Source organism: Balearica regulorum, chromosome 2 (assembly GCF_011004875.1).
Source record: "Balearica regulorum gibbericeps isolate bBalReg1 chromosome 2, bBalReg1.pri, whole genome shotgun sequence".
Classification (NCBI taxonomy): domain Eukaryota; kingdom Metazoa; phylum Chordata; class Aves; order Gruiformes; family Gruidae; genus Balearica; species Balearica regulorum.
The window spans coordinates 118,765,669-118,786,368 of record NC_046185.1 but is presented as its reverse complement, the minus strand read 5'-3'; the positions used below and the strand labels follow the sequence as shown (position 1 = coordinate 118,786,368).

The 20,700-nt window shown below is 40.7% G+C and overlaps 1 protein-coding gene across 6 annotated transcripts in view; it reads right to left on the bottom strand.

Annotated features, from left to right (window-relative positions):
• Window positions 1–20,700, bottom strand: part of MYRIP (myosin VIIA and Rab interacting protein) — a 238,508-nt gene that overhangs the window by 68,036 nt on the left and 149,772 nt on the right. The gene's annotated exons all lie outside the window — the stretch shown is intronic.

Below are 20,700 nucleotides of genomic sequence, written 5' to 3'. Positions count from 1 at the left end.
AACTCCAAAGCCTTTACAAATTATACAAATGAGACTTTAATCCCAGCTGGCCTCACTAACAGGGGCTCTACATCTGGGCACACATACAAATGTACTTTTCATATGGATTTTCAGCTATTTGACTAATGAAAAATAGAAAAAAACCCCTCTATTTTTGTAAATACTTGTATCACAATAATAAAAACCAAACAGTCCTGCAAGTACAGATTAGCCAGCCTGTCAGAGAAATACAGCTGTTTCTCAAAACCCGTCCAGCTCAGAGCTCTTGGGTAAAATTGATCTACTGTCCAGAGGAGGATTCACTTCAACAAATGGAAAGCTTCATAGCCAAGCAACCCTCCTGTCTTCTCCAGGGCAGGTTTATTCTCATCTGCACAAGGCAGGGGGGATCCTCACAGGGCCACCCGCTTGTGGTAAGATACATATGTGTGTACGTACGTACGTGTGTGATATCAACAAGTTTGAGCAAGAGCAATCAAGAAAAATGGAAGGAACTAGAAGAAACAGTGTATGAACAGGAGGGGTGGAAACAGAGCTGCAAAGCCACCTGGTCATGCACACAGCGATGACAGTGTGCGATGGGTCTCCGAGTCCCTTAGTGCTGGCTTTGAGCTGCTGGCAGTGAGTGGAGTGCAAACGTCACAGCCCTTCTCAGCTACGTCCTCAATGCTCATTTGAGAAGAGCCCCTACTTCATTCACAGAAGAAACGCACGCCGAGGATTTTCGAGTTCCCATTAAATTGGAATGAAAATATGGTAGCCAAAGGATGGGTGTTACTTGACCAGGATGTGTCTTCCTGCTTTAATTGCATGATGTGTCACTACCACATCTTTTCATGTTTTTAAGAATAAGGAAATCAAGTTCTATCTAACATTTTTCTAACCATGCTGTTAGGCCCTAATTGAATAAAGGGATTTAATGCAGACTTGCTGCATACAAACACTCTTGTTGTTTCACCTGGCAGTGGCAGAGAAGGTCTCACTGCAGTAACAGAAAACATCTTTACCCAGGCATCTCTCCTGTGTGTGGTGACCACAGGGACAGATGGGGCCAGCAGAAGCTATTTGTAATTTCTGAGACATCACTTACTCTCACCTCTCACCAAAGAGCAGGGAACTATTATCAAGCTGACCTCCTCCCACAAAGAAGAGAAACTTGACGGTGTTTTGGGGAAGCAATCCTGGCTATGAGGGTTTCCAGCTGAGCAGGCTGGTTGTACTGGGAACTGCTGGCTGCTAGTATGGCTCGTGGTGCAAGCTGCCAAATGGCTGCTGAGCCTGAGTGCATCGGAGACCGGGGGGCTGTGTGTGTGTGTGTGCGTGCGCGCGCATGTGTCTATCCTTCTGTGCATCTAAGGTGGATGCCTTAATGAACAAATTAAAATGTTCTTTCTCTCTGCACACACACTGTAGTTTTGTCAGAGAGCTGTTGGTAACTCTTGTGCTGCCCCTTTTTCTTACCATTTTTTTTCCTCCATTCTTTGTTTTCCTTAGGAAAACACAAAGGTGGGATAAATGATTCTCTTGCATTGCTGAAGACAAATTTGGAGAGTACTGGGGCAGGCAGGCAGTAGAATGCAGTGCATTAAGAATGCCCTCAGTGTATGTGCTGCTCCATTAACGTACTGACCTTCTTCTAGGAGGTCAGACGACAAGAAATCACCAGTCCTTGGCCGACAGATCCAGGGATATGAAAAAGCCTATTACATATAATGCTAAAATATTATCACATAGTCTGTGCAATTCTGTATTTGCCATTACAAAGATAGTGCAGGGGCTAAAGTCATTTCCATTACATACATACACATGGGAAAATAATTTAATGACCATTTTTTAAGGATGGTGTTACGGATATTGCAAAAATATTTTCAACCAAAATAAGTTAGAAATTATTTTGGACCCAGAAAAACATTAAAAGAATCATACAACTGAGACACAAAACAGATTAGTCTCCAAGAAGACAGATTAGTCTATATGGAGTTAGATGGATACATTAAAACTGGTGACTGAATAATGGAAAATGGAATGATTAAAAAAATTATCTCTTCTTGATATGAAACAAAAAAATGTATACTGAGTACTCAAGGGTGTTTACCCTCAACTTTTCTTTTAGTTATGATGAACTTTCATTAAAAAAACCCCACCTCTTTCTCATTTTCTGCAAAAGTTCATTTTTGAAAAGGAGTAGAGACCCCAGGGGTAGAAACACCAGGGAAGGAGGGAAATCAAACAAAAATGAGAAAAAAAAAAATCTGACTTGAGTTTCAAGATGGAAAAAAATAAATCATTCTTCTCTCCCAGTCCCCAAAAGTAAGAGATTGTATCTATATAAAGCATTAAGAGCATCTACTTACTTTCAGCATATTAAGGAAAATAATAAAAGGATCTACATTCATGGACATTTGACTCCTAGGATGAATCACACCCTGAATAATGACAGGTTAGTACTGCTGCTTTAAAATATTTGGGGTTTATACGTCTAATCCATCTACAATATTAGTTAACTAAGACAACCTGAGATGATAATATTGAATACTCTGCAAGCTACAACAATGGGATCACTTATTGAGTATACCTAAAATAAAATCACAGGTAATGAAAAGAGATTTTCCAGAAAAAGTCTAGAAACACAATTAAAACCAAGAAATTCTTTAATAAATAGTAACAGAAGTATTTTTCAGATCAGAGCCAACTACTAAATCTACGATCCAAGTCCTAATTTTTTGTCAGATTAACTCTTTAAGGGACAAAGTGTCATAATTCTACAGTAGGTGAAGAAGCTAATAAAACTATTTTACATATATCTTATTTCATGCTTCATTTTTATATGGATTTTTACTACTCTTTACAATCAGTAAGTATATACCATATATCACAGTTATTTAAAACCTACTAGCTCATTGACAATAATGTCATTATCCTAAAGCAGGTAAGATCTTAGAAAGGAAGCAGACTAAAATCTCAGCAAGTAAACAAAAGAAAAGGACAAATATCCTTTAAATCCATTTTTCAGGTGAAAAAACGAGGCACTAAAAGACTCGCTTCCAGTTACTTTGGAAATCTAGCATGTTCAGAAAGCAATTCAGGTATCTTGACTCTAAAGCCTGTGTTTTCAATTCAAGTTGACCCCTCTACCCTCTAAGGCATTAAACATTTGTCTTAAAGGTCTGTTTTCGTATCTGCAATTTGTTCAAATTAAATATTTTAGATAAAAAGCTTGTGTCAAAGAGAAAAGGAAACCAACACTCTCAAAATCTTTACGCAGGAAGAACTGTGAGATCAAAGGGTCGAATAAGGCAGTATGACAGTGCATGCAATCCTCTTCCAAATCCACTAGACAAGCAGCAGATCTGAGCTTGGAAACAGCCTGTAGCCAAGGATTTGCAGATTGTTTTGTTAAGATATACGGCAAGAATTATAAATGCCTGAATACATGATGACAGATGCAAATCTTGAAAAGTGATCATTTGCATTAAGCCTATTTAGCACTGCTTCTACAACAGCAGCTACCACTGCTTTGCTCAGTAACGTATTGGAGAAATAAGACATTCACATTTTACAGCAAACAAGCCACAAACACGTATCATATCTCAGCCAGCTCCTGCTGTACAAATCCCTTTGTGCAAGCCTGCACTCTCTGTGGCCCAAACACTGCCTTTATTCTCAGAGGATTTTGGATGACACAGAAACCTGTGTGCCCACACCTATGGGCTTCTTCACAATTTCTCAGGCTGCCTCATTCAGGACAGACCATCATTGCTCAAAAGTACAGTTATCAAGAGGGCAATATCTTTCAGAAATATTTCTGGCCAGTATCAAAAATGCTCTGTATTTACTGAGACACCACAGAAGCAGGAGTCAGGTCAGCTTAGCTGACCGCTTTTAGTTTTATTCCTTGTGTTTTATAAACAAGACTGTCACTCCAAGTTTGGGTCTACTGAAAGCTATTGAAAACTAGGCTAATTGGGAAGCTCCAGAAAGTAGGAGATTGCAGGAAAAAAAGGAATTGCTTCCTCCCCTGACATCACCCTCAGATCCAGTGTCACCTCTGAATCCAGCTGTAGTATGTTATTTTGGGTAAAAGCTTTCATAGCAGTCTTTGATCCTATTAGAAAATACTACAAGCACCCATTGGTGCATATCCTTGACAGCCAAATGCGTCCTCCGCTATACCAGTAAAAACATACTTGGAAAATTAACATCAGGCCTCTGATTTAACCTTCATATTAACATACAGATTCAGAACAAATCAGCCACTGTAAGCCATTGGTCAATACGTGGAGATCTGAGGATAGCGAGGCCACCCAAGAAAAAGCAAATGATGGTACAGACACTGTCATATTGGGGCGTGCAGTACAGAAAGGGACTGGAATATCCACATTCATTCTAAACAGCCTAACTTTTTCAGACACCTGTATCTGTGCTACAAGGCACAGGGAGGGAGCATAGAGCCACGCAGCACCACACACGTGTACACGTTGTGCAACACCACCTTAGGACTGTAGCAGGTCTATGTATGTCGCTGCGGAGCTACAGAAGTCTTGCATTCAAGACTCCTCTGTTTGCCAAGCCAAACTACTTCAGCCATTATCACAACACTTCAGCTGGGTTATGTCCAAATTATCCCTCACTCAGGCTCCGCACCTACCGGTTACTTAGCACAATAATGAAACTTAATTGGTAGAGGACCATGTTTCTTCATGGGGAAGCTCATTTCTGTTAACCAAACCTCTGATAGCAAGGGAGCAATATGTTGCTGCCTTTGGAGTTGAGTCACTTCAGTAGGAGGACAGGGAGGATGAAGAGAATATTGAAAGCTTTTTTCAACATTAAGTCTTCAAACACATCATAACCCAATTTGTACGGATGCCAGCCACTCCTTTTGGCAGACTGCATGATGTCTTGTTGTATTCTACAGCCAATTTGTTGACTCTAATTAGCAATTTGGGAATAGAGTAAGAAGAAAAGCGAAATAAAAAAATTGAGTGCACAGTGCCAGTTACTATAGTGAGACACACACTCTTTCATTATTACTTTTTCTAATGTAGCTGAATATAGGCTGCATCCAGCTGTTTCTGCAAAACCAGCAATAGGTGTGAGTAGCTCCAAATAATATTTGACTCTGGTTGGGTAAATACTTGGTCTCTTTTCTGTGCAAATGTCACTTGTGATTTCCTGGGTGGACTCCAATGTGCAGCCAGAACACCATTTTTTTTTTTCTTCCCCCTCCTATCTCTTACACTTTGTGTTTCAAATTAATAGCAAAAAAACCTGGCGCTCTCCAAATTACTCAGTCCCCAAAAGCACTGGTAGAACACCACCATACATAAACCAGCTGTTCAATGTGGCTTAAAACACAGATCAAATCCAAGTTCAGAAAGTTTCAGGATATTTGGTTTCCTCCTTTAAAAAACCCTCATATTCTAGAATTTTCACTTTTTTCTCTAGTAACAAATGAAACAAACTGGTGGTGTCAACACAATAAACAACCATAAAAGATACTTACAGCCACTATATTCTCTCACATGAACCACCACATTGATGTTACTATGTTCTCTGACATGAACCACCACAGCATTTACATCAAATCCCATAGATTTTGACAGATTAATTTTTTAAGGTAAGAAAATAAAAGGCAAAAGAGAAAAGACTGTGATGATTAAACAAATAAAAGACAAGAAGCGCATCTATTTATTTTTTTCCCCTTGTATCCAGCCCTCTTTCAGGAATCTTTAGACACAAAGTCCCAGCAGTAGATGTAATCTTTTCTGGGGTTTGCTATAAAGTATCCATAAGCCTTTCCTTCACCAACAGATCTTTTGGGCCCTTCTGCCCAATTTCTTCTACTTGGAGAAATTAATTTTTCTCACAGCTGGAAAACGGATAGTTCATCACCTCTCTTCAGCCGTATAGCTGGATGCTGGGACTCGCACTGCCTGAAAATGGCCTGTTTTGGCTGAAAGGGAAGAAAAAGCTGAAGTCATCTAAAGTCCTCAGCTGGCCTTTACTTCAATGAAATGAACTTTTAGCTTGTGGCTATGACTGTCCCCTGAGGCTTTCCCCAAGCCTTGCCTGCCTGGGCTCAGGCAGCGTTTCACGGCAGGAGTACCAGCCCGCTCTATGATCTCTCAGCGCTCCACGGATGCTCCTGCCTCTCTTTGAGTCTTCAGGTGCAAGATCTGGGTACCACTTCCCTTTGTGAGCCATGGCTACAGAGTCATGGTTTCAAGGAAAAGCAGCCTCCTCTCTCCTGTATATATCACGGGTAGCACGTGCCTCATATGAGATAACACAAAAGGAAGTCATCTTAGTCTTCTTTCAGATGTTGTTGAAGGGCATTTTGCAACCTCTGTTCCCTTTACAGATGATGGGGGTGTAGGTTGGTAATTGCAGAAGCATGAATCAATGCAGCTAAGAGAGATGGATAAAGCACTTTGGTATGAACACCCATCCTGGAACAGTTTCTGACCATGGTCAATACTGACACCAATGCCCTTCAACCCTTCCTCCTTGCTGTTTGCACTGTTGTCACACTACTCTGACGCATGCAAAAATATAAATAGAACATCTCTCCCTGCTTCCACCGCTGCCTTTCCTGTTTTCTCAAAACTCATGGGTTTTGGTTTTAGTAAAGACAGCTGCTGTCACAGCTTCTGTTGCTGGCTGAGTACCGAGCACTTCAGTGGCACAGGTGGCTGTGGGAATTGCACAGAAGAGGTTAAAAACACAGGTGTCTGCTTATCTCTTATACAAACATTGTGGATGGAGATCCGCAAGGTTGGTATGAGAAGCAGCCAAAGGAAGGAGTCTTACGGTGGCAAGACGGCCCTGTTTTGGCTAAAGAATGCGGAATAAACAGATAGACAGTTTGTGCACAGAACTTTGAAGGCCACAGTGCCCAGAGTGCTTCATTATCCATGAAATGAATATTAAAGTTGACACTCCTAAATATGCTAATGAGCTAAAAGGAGTACATGGTAAACATATATGATTATACTACTCATCTCTCCATCCAAATCATGTTAAACATCACCCCTGGGAGGGAACAGCTAAGACTGACATATAAAGGATTCTGAGGAAGTTACGGCTGGTGGGGGGCAGAGAAGAAATTGAAGACCCCAAAGAGGCAGTCAACAGGCTGTGTTCCTTGTCCTCCACCCAAGACAGGGACATCTTCTTGGTAAGCACTGTGATTTCACCTTTTCGGTGAGAATACCTGGGATAGTATTTTGCTAGCATTATAATTATAATCATAGTCATATATTAGCGCTATTGCAGTGAGTGCATTTATTAACTGCAATTCCAAACTCTTTGCATCTGTCGCTTTAATAAACTTTCTATTAGTTTCAACTTTGCAAAACTGAGTCAATGCAAGTCCTTTGGGGGCTTTGACAGGCAAACATTGACTCTGACATGTAGCTATATATATAAACCTTTAGACATGAACCATTGACCAAGTCTGGGACTAAGACTTGGACCTAGCCACACCTAGGCTCCTCTCTGAGAAGGAGTTTAGAAAGCAAGAGGTTCCTTTCTGAACCTCATGACCCAATGGGAGGGCCTCCCTCAACCACACATCAGACTCGTACCCTTTTACGCGACAGTGGCTACGAGACACCCATCCCTCCTGGAGCAATCTTTCATCATTTCTTTCTCAACAAAAGCACGTATATCTTAAACAGCTGCCTTTAATAGAAAAGGAGAGAGCGCCAAAAACTTGCAATGGCTTTGGTGAGAACTGCCATTAAAATGTCACAAACAGCTGTGAGAGTTCTCATAGGGCACTGATGAGCACATTTAAAACCACAGAGAATGCACAAGTAATAAGAAGTTTAATTATACTCTTTACAGTAACTGTTCAAGTCTGCATTTTGAAAATATTGTGCATTCCTAGTGAGAGATGACATTTGATTTTGAAACCCTAACTCAGGACAGTTATATATGAATATTTGGCTGCTAAGTCATTTGTATCTCTTTCAGGCAGAAAGAGTTCCCAAGGGACATGATATTTATATTGAAACATTCGAATTTACGTAATCACAGTAGGATTAGACACAGAACACTCAAAAATCGTTAGCAATTACAGAGGCCGTACAATTACTGTGTGCAGAGTTTCTTTTCTCCTAACTTTTCCCTTCGCCCTCTCCTCATAATTCTGGTAGGGCAATAGCCTCGCTGGCACGCAGTAGCACTTCAGCCAGGCATGGGCTAGAGCATCCACTGGCCACTGCAGCTGCATCTCTTGGGCCAGCTCACAGATTTTTGGCATGCCCTGCAGGTGATTGGCTGGCATACAGTGACTAGGAAGTGATCAGATGGTCCGTCTAAACAGGCAGGCTGCCCATTTTGGCCATCAAGCCTAGACTTGAATCCAATACGCGCAACAGCTCTCGCTAAGCCTGCTAGCCAAACAGGTTACGAACACAGCAAGAGCCGCGGTCTGGTGGCGGGTACAAGATGGGGGCACAAGGCAGTATTGGAGGTATAAACATAGGAAAGAGTGATGGATGCAACCCAAACTGGCTTGCTTTTGCTTGTTGTGCATCTGTGCTCTAAAAGATTTCAGGCAAACCAAGCTGTACATTTTTGCTATTTGTCAGTGTCACCACAAGCTACTGTGATGTATTACAGCTATCACAAAAGATGCGAATATAACAAACATCTCTTCCCCTAGGGAGAAAACACAGCAAGTGTCACTAACAATAACCAATGTCTTAGGAAATTTTGCATGCCTTTATGTGCTTGTTCTAAAAGCTCTGGTACTATGTAAAAACCGTACTTTTGTTTGGGAGATAAAAAAGAAAATGGGTTCACTGCGCAAACAAGAAACAAGATCTGTAAGTCTGACTTGAGGGGTGAAAAAAAACACTCAAAAGTTCTGCATTATTTTCTGCACCTCTTGGGATTTCCTTCGTGGCCCAACTCATAATTGATGATGCTTCCACCTGGTTCTAGTTCCAGTCTTGACTTACTGTCACTTGACTAACATGCTGTCACTGATGGACAGTAAAAATGTAATACAGCTTCTGGAGACAAAGTGCCAGAGGGGTGAGAAAAGTGCTTCGGATTCACCTGTGGTCCACTTCTTCCTCCGTCCGCTTACCATCCTTGATCTAATTCTTTTGCAGTCCAGCTCAGAAAGGGGTGTCCAAAAATCTCAAATCCTCCCTCAAAACAAAATCCCCGTTTGAAGTCTTATTTCTGTGCATTACACCCACTACGCCAAATTCACATCAACACTTTAGCCCACCAACACCCTAAGCCTAGCAAACTCTAGTATAATTAAATGCCGCCTCCCACTTTGGCTTTGACAGCTGATTCTTCTGTGTCCGCCCGGCTCTCGCTTTGCATTTACTGATAACTCTCCTTACCTATCAAATTTCAAAGCAAATTTAAAAATGCAAAGATTATATGATTCCAAACGGTTTCCTTCACTTAAGGACCCACTTAAATTTTTCCATCTAAGACTTAAGGTCTCGGACAATCATCAGCAGCTTGCTGTTGACACTAGGAACGCTGGCGTGAGAGTGAACCGAGGGTGGTGGCCAAGGAAACCAGTCGCCCGCTGCCCACATCAGATTGCCTAACGCGCCGGCTGGAAGAGAATGCCCCCCACTGTCAGCATGTTGGTAGTGAACTTGAGAAATGCAAGGGCGGGGGTGGGGCGGAATCTAGTGCAGGTAGCAAAGAATAAAATAGATTTTATGTAAGTGTAGTGCAACAGTGCACCCAGTTAAAATGATCAGGAAAGCTGAAATGGTAAAAGCCACCGAAAACCTCTTCCTCATTCTTTAGAGAGAAAGGTGGATTGATTGCACTTGGTACAGCACTGAATCTGCCAACACGTCCGAAACGTTATACAACTTGCAGATTTATGCGGAGCAAGGTATTCCAGAAGGTTACATAGAATTAGCATCTTTGAGAAGCTCTTTACATAGACATACGCTGTGAATACTTGCAGGAAGAGAACTATCGTGGGAAACAATGTACGCATCTATTTAGAGAAACAAGAGGTCAGAGAGGAGTATCACAGCGACATCTAGGTTAATGATTACCTCAATTCGTTAAATGTCATTTCCATGCTTTATGTCAAAGTTCAGCCAGACAGTTCAGAACAGCATTAGGACCATTATTATTTCATGATATTTGATAGGAAGTGGTTTGTAGCAGCAGCTTCTGAAATTAATTTCTAAATTCTCGGCTGACTCACTTGTATAATTTGTCAAGCACTTGTGGTTTCAATAATCATTAATAGACAAACTAAAGGTACTGTGGCTGGACTTTAAGATACAAACTGGGATTCTTGTTTATATGCAGGCCTAAGGAAGGTTAACAAGTCAGAACTATAGAGCATGTAAAACTAGGAATATTCTGTGTTACAGGCAGCCCTTTGCCCCACACACCAAAAGACTGCAATTAGATGTAACAGATAATATTAAAGAGGTTTATGCTTAACATGTACTTTAGGATTAAGAAAGATGACCACAAGATTGCACGCACCTACATCTCACATATTTGAGTTAGCCCTAGAAAGCTTTTTCAGACTAACTCGGTATCAGATATAGGGAAAAATGAAGGATTATCCAAAATTTTGTGACAGGAGTATAACAGACAACTTAATGTTAAGTAATCTTTCTCAACTCCACTTACTACATTTTCATTGCAATCAGAATTTAAGAGTTTGTCAGTTTATACAAGTTAGATAGAGACAAAAATGAAATACTGAATTTGAAGTAGGATGACTGCACTACTGAAGAAAAGTTTCAAAGCACTGTTCTGAAAATGCTTCTTATAATGGGTATAAATCTCTGCTGTATAAGAGACAAGAGGCATTCGGAATTGAATCTACAAGATTTCTATAGAAGAAAAATCATGTTTTTAAAGTATTTTGATTAAAAGATATTTCTAATATCAACTTTGTTCATGTCTTGCTATTCACAAAGCTTGGCTAGTTAAAGTAGATGTGTTAGTTCGATTTTTTGATATAGCTGTTTTCTAGAATCCTTGGGATTTATGCCCAAAACAAGCAGGTACTTTTCTTCATTAGAAAGTACCATAAAATGTCAGGAGGAAGAAATGTTTCAATAACAAAAGTTACACATAGGTTTATCCTCTTTATTTTGCATTAACATCTTTGCTAGCACTGACACTATTTCAAATTTATCTTGGTGTTATTATGATCAGAACTGGATTCCTAGAACGGCACGATACTCCCCTGCTTCAGTAGCTGTGAGAAGATGCTGCCGTAGGTGTAAAATTCACTTTGGCTTTTACTGGAGTCTTTGATGAGTAATAACACACAAAAAGCTGTTGTGTAGGCAGGGAAAAGTGACCACCAAATCACAAATTCCAAGGGCTGCCAGTAACGCAAATCCCAGTGAGGGACTTTCTCCAGAAAACACGTTAAAATCTGTGTTGGGTAGCAGCAACTACTCAGAAAGGCACTTAGACCTGCACTGGAGGTACATGGCTTTTATTACTCCTTATAGTAATATCAGGAACCCGGAAATAAGGGTGATGGCTATCCTCAGCTTTCACAACAAGATCTAATGAATTATCACCTAGTACAGCACCTTCTTTTTACTATGAGAAACACCCATTTACCAAGTCTTCACTAGCAGTAACACTAATTTTGAACTTAGGAACAAGATAGGTGACATGAACAATGGAGTGTTGGACGATGACTTTTCTGTTTCAAATGAAGTTGCCTTTGTACCAAAGTGATGATGCTTGTTCTCCCTTGGTCTCAGGTGCACCATTTCTCCTCCCTTTTAGCCTCAGGCTTGCCTATTCTCGTTTGCTCCCTTTCTCTTTTACAACTGTTAAACCTGAGTTCCCCCAAGGAACCCCGTTCACCGCAGTTACCGGCCAGCCCAATACAGAAACGGCTGCAGCCCAAGTACCTGGATGCCTCAGTTTGAGAAGCAAACTAGCCCAGGGCCTGCAGAAGCGGTGGCATCTCTGACTTCAGGAAGAGTCACCTGCTAGGCGCAGCTGATGCACAGCCCCTGGAAGCCTGGGATCACTGACACTCAGGCACCCTCAGTGCCACTGATGGACCCCCCCCAGCCCAAACCAGGGCAAGACACCAGCTGGTCTGCAAATTCCACCAGGAGAAACCAGAAGCGCTCCAGCGGATATTTTCTGTGCTTTAACAGTCTCCAGACCTGGAGTACCATGCAGAGACGACACACACAACAGGTCCTTCCTTTTTACTTTGCTCACGTTGTCCATCAAGAGGGCCTAACTTAAGCAGGAGTGTGTGATTTCAGATGAAAAAAACTAGTGGCTTAGCTCGTCCAGCAAACCTTCAGTTGTAGCACTTAAACATGGGTATTGTTTTTTGTGGTGGACTGTTCCTACAGAAACAAAAAAATACTAATACAGTCACACATAGAGCATAGAGGGAAATTTTGCACTACAGGACATCAGGCAGAAGTTGAACCCTCCAGGAGTCAAAGCTCTCATAAAGTCATGAGAGGAGAGAGTCTGGGTTACGAATGCTGCCGCACTGAGCACTGTGCAGTACAGCACAGGTACACTGCCTAATTTCTAGGTAAAGCAGCAGATAAATCATTTGCTTGCTCTTTTTAGCCTCCAGGACATAATGCTTTAGAAGCATCAACACAACCATTCCCAAGTGGCCAGTGTCACTTAGGGCCAAAACTTAAATCCTACAGTCATACTTAAAGGACAGAGATGTTAAAAAGTAAAGAGTACTTGTGCTTAAATTCACCAGCATCCTCAAACAATGATGGAAAAAAAGGGGCCAAATTTGGGGGAACTGGACCCCAACTCTTCTGTAACTCTACTGAGCAATAATGGGAGTGGGAAAGGGTTTTCTATGAGATTAGCAACATCAGCACAGGCGAGAAACCCACCCTGGCAGGGCTAATCTCATCTCAGTTTCTTGACTTGTGCATTGACATGCACAAGTACATTTGTTCTAATGCTGCTGATGTAATAGATTTGTAAGTGTGTGGTCATGAAACTGAAAGGGGTATGGAAACATTGCTCACATCCAGACATCTGTGCCAAACAGGACAACACATCACCTGCCGCAGCGGCACCTCGGGTCACTATTACACAGGGAGAAGGAAACCCCACATTCCTTCCATCTATTACCCCTTCCTCCATCCATTACCCAGCCATCTGGTATTTGCAAATAATAATAAAAAAAAGTGTCCCAGCAGGTGCTAACAGAGGGAAGAAGCAGAGGGGCTTGTACCTGCATGTGACCCTCTGTCTTGCAAACATCGTGTTGCCTCTGCGGGAGCCTGGCCAAGTCATTCACCGGCTCTGTATTACTGCTGGCATAACAGGGGAAGGAGGGGGCAGACAAGCAAATCCACTAAAAATGAGTCAGACAGACTATCAAATGACTGAGAATAACAAGTGAGTAACAGGGATTATGAAAGTACAGACACTGTTGCGTGAGGCCATTCATATGACTTGTGTTCCCCAGTGATGCAAGAAGCAAATGAACTGAGGAGTATTGACAATGTACGATTCCTATCTTGCTGCCTGCAATACAATTTAGAGGATGCTTTCAGAGATAGGCTGAGCCAGAGATAAAAAGTGACATGAGACAGCTGGGAAAGAAAGAGAAACAGACTAAGATGATTTTTTTTGCACTTTTTCCCCTAGAGAAATGGAAACAAACTGATTGCTAAAGGCATATCAAATGGGCCTCATTCTTCTAGTGGGACTGCTTATTCCCCTGGAGAAATGGAGAAGTTTTCTGCACGACTAAGGCTGTCTGGAAGCATAGCTCCTCAAAGCCACACATGCGTCACCTGACACTATGGAGGATCTTCTTCCACCAGCCAGACATGGGCTGGCACGAACATCAGCTGAAACCCAAGCCAGTACTTTGCATGGACCCCAAGGTAACTACACAAAACTAAATCACTATTATTCCTCCTAACAGTGCAGCAGCTAAATGGGATGAAGTCCTAGGGTCCTGGACCAAGATTTAGAGGCTGTTTGACATCCCAGAACATCACCTAGTCTCTATACCAGGAGAACACTAATACTGACAATGCCCAAGGCTTCTACAGTACTTTTTTGATCTGCAGATCCAGCAGTATGCTGTGTTAGTTTTACAGACGGGATAAAAGAGTGTTAAGCACAGAGACGAGTGTTTCAGTGGTAGTTCAAATCTCTTGCGTGTGGGGCACTCAAGCAAAATGGTCACTCACTGGTCACATCAAAGAAAAAAAGTCACCACAAACCCTCAGAATTTCAATACACATCAGCTGTGGGTGCACTTGCCTTGCATTTCTCACGTCTGACAAAACTAAGTTCCTTCAAATTCAAAATCATTTCGAGTCAAGTGATAAACACATTGAGTGACCAGAGAGAGGGAACAAATGATAAGTAATTCAGATTAAAAGATGACCCAGGTGAGCAGAGGGGCTATGTTACTATCTTCCAACATGGAACAGAACAAGCCCTATCAAGCGGCAGCATCACGCGTCACTGCCATATGTAAAACCTATGGCACTTACTTTGCTTCTGGATGGAATGTTCTTCAGGAGTGGATGGTGCTGCTCTCACTGACCTTGATTCTCCATCAAGAAGTCAGGAAGGAAGTGAGGGTTTTAAGTACACACATTCTCCTACCTTATTTTTGCGCAAACTCCTCAGTTGGACAACCCCAGGAGGAACTATGCTTTGAGTGCAGTATTTCCAGCGAACTGTGTTATACTGGTAAAATTCTCGTAGATTTAGTACTTTCTAGTATGACACAATACTAAAGGAATGCCTGAACCTTTCCTCAAAAAGGTAACTTTTTGTATAAAGTTCATGAGCACTTTTAGCCATTAAGGATCTCTTGGTACTTTACATAATAGTGTGTTAAACCTTCTGTCATTGCTAAAAACCTACTTAATTAACTCCATTTTGTCTAGCTAAACACCTCCTGTAAGATAATTTTAATCTCTTCATTGTACTACAGATTACAGAAATGAAACCTAAGATTCAATAGACTATTTATCAAAATGTTGTTCTTATTTGGCTTCACGCATTTTGATAGAGATTCTTTTTCATAAAATGTTTGTGATTGATTAATTTGTTACTTCATGAGTCTAAACAGAGGACCTACCAGCTTTCTAAGCCACTCTTCCTCAAAAGAGATGCTACTTTTCATTAAGAAATGATGACAGCCAAAGTAGGGCAAAAGCAGCCTGAGTGATACTGAAAAGGCAACAAGTATGCCAAGCTCATTAGAAGCATTATCATAAGAAAGTTAAAAATAACTCTTTCTCTGGCCTAATGACAGAATCACATTTGCTTATAAACTGCAAATCTTAGTGTCCATCCTGATGTGATATTAAAACCAGCAACAGTCCTCCCTCTCAAAAAACACCCACAGGCTTACAGACTGACTCAGCAGACGGAGTATTTAGACCCTGCCCTCTCTTTTAACTGGGGCTAATTAAAACACCACCAGCACTTCTTTCTTCTTACATTAATTACATAAAAGGTTATCAAATACTGTGATACAGAGGCCATACGAATATCCGAAACAGAATCAGTATTCAGCCCCACTTCTCTTTAAATCTTCTTATTGTGATTTGCTTTTGTAGCCAATATGATTAGTAGCACGAAAATCTCAGCCTCAGCTTTCTCCTTAAAACCGCTTGTTTGCTACAGAGTTTGCCTGAGCTCTGTCTTACTGCTCCCATAATGCTTCCAGTCTGGTTGAGTTACTGAGCTACCGTCACTCTGTGGATCAAGTAGGATTATTAGCTCTGCAATTTCTGAAGAATGCTGAATCTTGGAAACCGGGCAGGAAAACAGCAGAAATACCTCACCAGTTCCCATGCATGTTTTAAAGTCAATCAACACGTTACAGGTTTCCCACACTGGGTCTGCTCAGGAGTTATAAATGGGTCTCCTGAACCCACAAGCACTACATAGCAGGTCAGGATTTCTTCTGAACTACCTGAACACCTTATAACACTGTGAAACACCACGAGGATCTGTTCACTTCAAAACTTCATGCAACTTGAGTGCATTTCAAGCAATGTTCCTGATACAAAAGTGCAGGACTATCTCTAAGCTGTGTTTGCTTCACTTCGCATTTCCTTCATTCCTCATGTTTAATCGCTTCTATGTCTCTTCAGAAAGATTTATTCTCAGACATATTGAAAGGGTATTAACCTATGCTTCCAGAAAACAAATGTGTTCACAAATTGTTTCACACAGCAAATGTCACTTTTGTCAGTTCCCAACTCTTCCTTCTGTGAATTACACTGGCCTCCACAAGAACCCAGCAAAATTGGAAGCTGTTGCTAAAGCAATTTTTGAAATCACTTCCTCTAGCAAAATGTTACCAAAAAAAACCCCCCACCAAAACACCTAAGCCCCAACTTTCTCCTGAGATATCACCAAGGAAAGCACTGATATCACACCACACTGACACAATACTACAGAAAATCACAGAATCCTAACACATGTAATACACTATTACACCTTAGCAACACTGGGATATTGGTTCTTCTCAAACTTAAGAAAAAAGAATCTGAATCCAGAAATCTCATCCCAGAGTCTTTCAGAGTAATGGATCAGATCACACTTGCTCATCTTTGTCAGTATGATGGGCTTGTACTCTGAGCTGAAATGCCTATAGGCATTAATAATCAGAAAATCTATAGAAAAGTATATACCGACATAGGAAATTTATAAACAGTCTTTAAATAAGCTTTCCTTTGGACAAATTCTACTTTTTATTTGAAATTATTAAGTTTTCTTCATTCCCAGGCTTCCAAAATGGTCATCTTATATTTCAATTCAATTAGGACAGTTTTTTTAGATTAATACGTTTTAAAATGTGAAAAACTATTTTTCAGAATAGAATAATTTGTCATTACTGTCAACTGCTTTGGGGTTTCTCTGTTCATTTTTTCTTACTGAACCTTTTCTCTTCTACCATTTCTTCTGATGTCCTGTTTTTACCGTGTTACTCCTATGCTATCAGAAAAGCAAGGAAGTGAAGATTTAAAATAAAACTGTTTGCTAAGGGCAAATGTCTTTCCACATCTCCTCATGTTCCAAAGGTTCTCTTTGTTGACCAGTTTTCTGCAGTTAGTTTTTCACTTTCAAAGTACAACTGTGATTTCTTCTTCATAAAAGGTATACACTGTTCATTAGTTTTCACAAATGTGTTTTGGAGGTAGATGAAGTAACAACATCATTTCCTACTGTAGCCTCTCAGGTTTCTTTTAACTTTGCAGCTGAAGATCTGCATTTAACCTTTCAAAACTTTCTTCTCTTTTTTTTTTTTTTAATAATCTTTGAGCAGAAGGTAAGAAAACTATCACGATCAAATAGTGTCACAACAAATTCCTTGTGGTTTTTTTTGCAGGGGAACAAAGGCCATTCCAGTAGTCACTGACTGTTGAGAGATTTGTAGCATTTGGCTGTCAGACACATTTCCCGTCATTTGCTCTAGACCTGCTTCCTAGGAGACTAATGAACGTTAGTTGCTGTAGCCTTCCCTTTGAAAATCAAACCCTATTTGTAAACCCTGACTATTTCAGACTTAAGAATCTTTAATCTCTTTTCAGGACCCAGTAGAATCATACTTTCTCCTAGTCTATGGATGAAGAGTTTGGTGAGTTTGCATTGCCTTGTACAGAAGCTAAAAATACAACTTTAGGAGGACTCGAACTCAACTATTTTACACAGTCAATCGTCTTTCTAGGGCATTTTGCTTCTATTAAGAGATCAGATTGTTTTTCAAATACCCCAATAGCCTGCACGAACATGATTAGAATCACTTTGACTAGGTGATCTCAGTAGGAACGAGCTGGGACCCTAACGGTGGACAGCAACAGCAACTCATGGATTAACCATTCACGAGGCAACGGGACCCTTTCTGTCATCTGCAGGGTAACTCAGTGACAGGCAGCACTGAGAAACATGAGTCTCTTGCCTTAGTCATACAATGCCGTATCTGAGTAGCTCCATTCAAGTGCTGGCCACAGCAGACCATATTCTTCAGGGTGACTTACCAGAAATGAACAAATGGGAAAGTGTGATGGGAGCTGAGGTTTATGGCTGCAAAGGGAAAGATGACACACTAAAAGAAATAATTTTAAATTGCTCATACAGATCATCAAGCTCTGAATTAAATGTGTCCAAATTACAAAAAAAATTCCCAACTCCCCAAAAAATCAACCCCCCAAAAAAGCATCACATTCAATACTCTGTGGAAAAACTCTGGGTAACAGAATTGCAAAAAAGTTAAAGAGAGCAAATGGAAATATAAAATTAGTCCCGTGTAAAGCTGGTATGTCTTCATTTAAAACACATTGTTCTGTTTTCATAGTTCCGGAGAAAGGAACCAGAATCGATAAATATGCATTGGCAATGTTATGAAAAGATCTCGATATGTTTATGTGAATGTAATGAATGAAATGTGCTTATACACACACACAAATAATACCTTCATACATACAGCTGATATAGATCAGAAACCTATTTAGAAACCGAAGAGATCTTATCTGGGTGTCGAAAGCAATCCAAGTCGCAACAGGCCTATAGAAAGAGGCAGTGAGAAGAGGGCCAGCTCTTACGTCGCACTGAGGGATAATGAGAATTACTAAAAAGGAGAGTTATACATGGTACAGAGACAGTAGAATTGGCAGACTTTATCCTCTGAGAAAGCTACAGATAAATCCACTGAGATTATCTGTGAAATGGAACGGTAAAAAAAACAAAGTGTCAGACTGAAGGTTTTTGTTGAAAAACACAATTAGCATGTGGAAGGATCTTTTCACCAGAAAGCATGAGCTGCAACCAGAAGTTCATAAAAAGAGCTGCCCAGGTATTAAGAACCACCACGCTTGCATGAGATACGTGGACTTCAACAAGCCGATACTCTAGAAACTGTAGTGTTTCACAACCTGAAGACGATTAACTGGCAACGGTGCCGTAGGCTGGGTTTGTTGATGCAGTGACGCTTGGTCTCCTGGAGAGAAGGGATCACCAGGAAGCCCATTTGGGCCGAGGGCAGCCCCATGGAGGGGCACAGCCAAGGCTGCGGCAGCCAGCTCCCCAGGGCAGCACCCAACGCTGGCGAGGAAGGAGAAAGATGCCGCGTCAAGAGGTAACAGCCATTTGCCAAGATGTGGCTTGCTGCCCTTTACATCTGAAGTGTAGCAAGGGAATGGGAGATTTTTAGATTAGGATATAAAGCAATAAAAAATCTGATCCACTGCAGAGGTTAGTTTGTTCGCAACAGTGAGCGCCGGCCTGGGGGCAGGGTAGGATCTGAGCACCACAGCCGAGAGGCAGCTGCAAGATTTAGTCTGCTTAAAAAAAAAACAAACAAAAAACCCAATCCCCCCCGCCCCCCCAAACCCAGTATTTTTAAATTTGTTAGTTTTCTGCAGAGTTAGCACATTGACCAAATCCAAGCACTGTAATAATTTCAGCTATCCATGTCTTAAGGGGAAAATTTTCATTTAATTAAGTTGTAGACAATTAAGAAATGACAGACTTCAAAGTTGTTTATTCTTTTCTGAGAGAATAACAATTTATCATTAGAGTATTTAATATCTGGTAGGTCAAAGTGGAGGTTGGAGAATTCAATAATTGTAATTAGACATATGTAGCTGCTTTCATTAAAAGGATAAATCTAATAAAACATAGTTAACTTTTTCTTCTCATTAAAGAATTCATACAAATTTAAAGGCAAAATTTTTGTGTTGATAAATTGGGGGTTGGGAGAAGGAGCAGGAAAACATAGGCTGCATTTAAAGTAGGATGAAGCAGTAATATTTCATGCTTTGGATATTACCGACCAGAACCTCAGCAGGAATAAGTTAGGGTCATTTAACGGGTTTGATGAAGCTTGTGCAGGAAAGTAGCCTGAATTACACGCAGGCAGCATCAGGCATGAAAAGGCAGCATTATCTCTAGTTCTGAACAATGATTTCTTCCAGGGAAGCCCAACTTACATTGCAATGGTGGGGAATACCATTATCCACTTTTACAAAAGAGAAAACCGGGACACGGGGGGCTAAAGCAGATGCATACAAGATTTTACACTTGCAAAATTACAGACCTCCTTTATCAGCCTGTTATCAGCTCAATCAAGTTGCTTCTTAATACTTTTCATGTTTTATTTTAACTGTGATTTTAATCTAGCTGTATTCTCCAATTAAAAATCTAACCTTGAATATCCACAAATCTTTATAATTGGAAAGAGAATTTTTTCCTTGAACAGAACTGCTACTGCTTTACACACGTATCATGGTCAGAGAATATTGGAAAAATTCAAGACTGATGATAATTAGTGCCATATTTTGCCCAGATTTTTTTACTCTGCCTTGGTGATTGAATGAATTTTACATTTTTGTTGTAAGGGATCCTTATTTTTCTTAATACTTGGACACCAAGGCCATGCAATTATATGGTACTTGTTTTGTGCTCAGGAGCCTTGTATAGCAACAAAGACTTCTGCGCTATGCTTGTGATAAAAATCATTAATTCTTACAGAATTCATTTTTTCAGTGTCCAAAGGAAATTAGCAGCTCATTGTTATTTCCTGCTCACCCCAAAACTGCCTGGAAAAAAAACCCAAACAAACAAAATCAAAATCCCTCAATTTACCAAAGGAAAGCGCTTTAGAGGGATCGGAGTGACTAAAAATATTCAGCCTAGTTATTCTGCCAAAGTGAAGGAAAT